The 4,452-nt window shown below is 35.7% G+C and overlaps 1 long non-coding RNA gene across 1 annotated transcript; it reads right to left on the reverse strand.

Annotated features, from left to right (window-relative positions):
• Positions 1–3,691: 3,691 nt before the first annotated feature.
• Positions 3,692–4,202, reverse strand: LOC124461896. Its single transcript, XR_006955301.1, has 3 exons — positions 4,112–4,202; positions 3,865–4,051; positions 3,692–3,760 (listed from the first exon to the last, which is right to left on the reverse strand). It is a non-coding gene; the product is annotated as an uncharacterized LOC124461896 (long non-coding RNA).
• Positions 4,203–4,452: the final 250 nt, after the last annotated feature.

The following is a 4,452-nucleotide window of genomic DNA, read 5'->3' on the forward strand; positions in this document are numbered from 1 at the left end:
CGGAAGTTCGTCAGAAAAGAGTGTGACCAATGCATGCGATCGCGCACGATGCCACTTCGCTAGGGTTGCACTAGTAAAACTATCGAACTTCTAAGCTCAGCTGATTATTTTTATCGACACAATTACCCATCACTTACTGAAATACAAACTAACGCCTTAAAATTTAAAAATAAAACTAACGGCAGAAACTGGGCACTACAACCACAGGATAATACTAGAGCTTGCTTCGGAGTATTAACCTGAAAAAAAGACAGTTACTGCCTAATGTCCTTAGCATGATAGGTTCCTATCAGTTTACCATTTAAATCCTCTAACACATAATAACAGTTTCCTAATCTCTCTCGAACTCGAGACTGTAGCCACAACAAGTTTAACTTAGCACTAACGCATTTTTGGAAGTTACTCTGTCCAAAATTACGTCTAAAGACTTCTTGTCCTACTTTGAAATTAACCTCCTTGGTTCTCAGATTATATACCTTTGCATTCTGCTCCGCTGCCTGTGCTATATTCTTCTTGAGTAAATTACGCCGTAATGCTAACTGATCGTCCTTTCGCAACACGTTATTCGATTCATTCAGCATGTTAATCTTTTCGAGAAGAGTATATTGGGAACCATGTGTGGCCATGTCGAAGCCAAACAAAGCATGGAAAGGAGAGCATCCTATACTCTGATGATACGAATTCCTTAGTGCACAACTTATAGCAGGTATGTGTAGATCCCATTCGCGCTGGTCCTCTTTGAGATAGGCGCGTATTGCTGCAATTATGGATCTGTTTACCCTCTCAGAGGCATTCGACTGTGGGGAATAAACTGCTGTATATATATGTTTTATACCCAACGTCGTTAACCATGCATTAAATTCGCTTGCCTTGAATTGCGATCCGTTGCGCTAACCAATATCTCGGGAACTCCGTATCTAAAGAAGATATTATCCTGTAGGTACTCTTGAATCACATTACTCTTAAATACTTTAAGGGGTTGAAGCCAATGATACTTCGATAAATGATCAACCACTATCAGGAGTCCTATATGACCACGTTTACTTCTCGGATATGGTCCCAAAAGATCAATATATAATCGCTGAAAAGGTCTCTCTGATACTGCGGGCTTACCCATTGGTGGCTTTAAGATTTGGTTAGGTGCTTTCGTTGACTTGCACGTCTCACAGTTTCGTATGTAATCACGCACCTGTACCACCATGCCAGGCCAAAAGAATGTCCTACGAAGGAGCTCCAACGTTTTTGCCATTCCGCCATGTGCAGATATCGTGTCTTCATGAGCTCGTTTTATAATTTCTCTTGACAAACTTTGTGGAATCCATAATTTCCAAATATTGACTTGACTGGACTCTGTTCCATCATCATGCTCCGTGCGTATATAAACAAATTGATCTATTATGTTCAAATCCGGGTATCTTTCCTGTTCTTTTTCAATTTTCTGTCTTAGTTGTTGATACTCTTCATCATTGAAACTAGGAGAGTTCAAATCGACTAAGGGGCGAAGTTCTTCCAAAGCACACAAATCCTCTGAAAACATTCTGGTGTAGTATGTTCATACAACTAATAACTCAACACAATGAGCTCAACTTGTAACACTTTGTTGCAAGTATAAACAATTAAAACATATACGCATTAAAATATAATTGTGCACTTGAATATGTTCATATGTATACATTGAAGTATTTACATAAACATATTCAAGTAAACATACAATTAAGCATGAACATATATGTATGTACATTTGTATATGCACATACATATATTCACATAAGCACTGTATGCACAAGCGTAACATGAGCTAGAGCCAGGCCAGCGTGTGACCGCTGACCAAGCACTTTGATGCATGCGCTCCAACAGTATGTATGTATGTATGTACTGACACTCTCCCTCTCTTTTGTAGCTGTCGCATAAATCGCAGCATAAGAATATATATGTAAAATTAGCCTAAGCAAAAGAATAATTTGGAATAAAGAATTCAATCAAAAACTCCAGTCAACCGACACAGACGTGTCTCTGATTATTATTTTTCAACCCAACGGAACCCGGTCGAAGGAGTTTTTACATGGCGACCGTGACAGGACCTGAGCTGCACACAACATATATATAAATTATAATAACATAATTTTATATTGAAAAGCGATGACATCTAAATGATGCTGCGACAACTAATATATGGAAAAGCGACAACAACTAAATGATGCTGCAACTTATTGGCAAGAAAAGAAACAACTGACAGAGATTGTAGCAACAACAACAGCATAAACAACAGAGACATTAAACATTTAAAGCTAAAGAACAGCTATCAACATCAGCTTCAACACCATAATACTGAAGATATCTAGTGAATATATTTGAGTCTCGTTCGTTATCCCAACGATGAACATCAGCATCAACACATAAGTTTGACTAAAAAAAAAAAAAAAAAAAAATACATGAACAACAGTGAAGATATTCCCTTTGCGGAATCTGCTCCTGTCGAGCAAAGGGATGCACTGACGCTAAAAGAAGCGCTAGAGCTGTATCCCAACGATGGACCGCGGCCACTAACAATAGAGGAGTACAGAGCCCGGCAGCAGACGAGAATCCCCAAAAAGACGAAACGGGGCGGTGAGGTGAGACGCCTGCTCACCCAGAAAAGACTGCAGCAGGATTTACTAAAGGCCAGCACCAACGAAGAAGACCGACAACGCTGCATAGAGCGTATCGAGAACCTAAAAACTGAACTTCGCCAAAGAGCGAAGAAACGCAAGGGGGCCGCAGAAATGCGCAAGCCTTAACTTGCCTTTAATTTAATAATAATAATTATAAGCCTAATAGCAAGTTGAAGCACGAAAGTGCAACTTGCGAACTTACTAACTTTCTGTAGGCTATTACTAACAATGTGGTTGGAGAATTTTTTTTTTCATATAAATTTTTTTTTTATTTCTAAATAACAATAACGAATGAAATGTAAATCTGAATTGTGAGCCAACCACATGCTCTATAATTTTTTCCACGTCTCTGGCTCGCTGTGCAAGACACAGTTGAGATAAAATTTTTTTTTCTTTTGTCGTATAAAAAAAAAATTTAATAATTTTTTTAAATAAAATTTCATAAAAATTCATGAATCCATAACAATTTTTCAAATAATTCAAATATAAATTTTTATAATTATAATTCGTATTCAAGCAAATAAGAACGAAGCTTGAAATACTTAAAAAAAAAATTTTTTTTAGTAACTTTTAAACAAAAGGTTTTGAGATGTTTTTATGGGCTTTTGTTCCCTATTTTTTTCCCGTATTTGTCATATTCATTTTCATCCTGCTAAATTAAAATAGTCTCATATAGGATCGTTAGTCAGTGAGATTATTATTAGAATTATACACAAAAAAAAAAATTTTTTTTATATAAACTCCATATGTTCGATAATTCCATAAGTAAATTTGATGATATATCTCTTATACCCACAATGGGGTTAATAGAAACAAAATCAGTGGACTCCACTGCTAATGTAATAAATAAAATCGAATCATCAAATACTGACTTGAGATTAACGAACATATTGTTATTAATAATCGTCGTAATAATGTGCGCATATATTTTATATAAAGCTTATCTATTACACAATAAATGTGTAACCAAAAGAGCCATAAGCCAAGCTAATGACCTAGATAAGGTCTAAGAATACATATGCACACACGCGAATAACAATAAAAAAAAAAATAATAATAATTCTGGAAAACAATGGCCACTCTTGATAATTATTTTGGAAAAATAAACGCTAGGCATCCCAGTATTGTCCAAGATTTAATTGAGGTTTTTAGAAATGAGCATATCAATTCACCACAGAACTCAATAAACTTGGTACAAATTAAGTCAGCTTACCTAAATATAACGGGAGAAGAATTCCCAGTTCAAGGAAGCACTAGGGTACAGATGAGTTTCATCCTCACAGTACCATATGTATGTTGTTTTTCCAACGCAGCAGGCACATATCGTTTCTACCGAATGGAGGAACCGAGGCAGTAAGCCTCCATGATTTTTTTATATACGTACATCCATATTAATAGGCCTAACAAGTTAGTGTAGAATATGGATAAGATAGAAACAAAAAGGCTACAAAAATACTTACCTTTCCTCGATTTCCTGATACAATCAGGCGAAACAAATCACAAATACAAGGAAATAAGGTATTGGATAGCCCACAACTACAAATTTACAAAAAAAAAATTGTAGATCTTATGGAAAAATCCATAAAAGTAGCTTATAGTAGATTGTTAGCTAAGACTCCTTTACATAAAGACGTGCCAAGATGGGTCCATGAACTTTTTAAGGACTCGATCGCGCTGATAGACATATCAGAATCGAGTACAGACTCAGATGTAGAAATAATAGATACAGAATAATAAAAAAAAAAAAAATAAATAAACATAAACATTTTCGAAAATTTTGTTATTTTTAACAAACTATGGT

The sequence above is a fragment of the Drosophila willistoni genome, unplaced genomic scaffold (genome assembly GCF_018902025.1).
Source record: "Drosophila willistoni isolate 14030-0811.24 unplaced genomic scaffold, UCI_dwil_1.1 Seg719, whole genome shotgun sequence".
In the NCBI taxonomy this organism is placed as follows: Eukaryota; Metazoa; Arthropoda; class Insecta; order Diptera; family Drosophilidae; genus Drosophila; species Drosophila willistoni.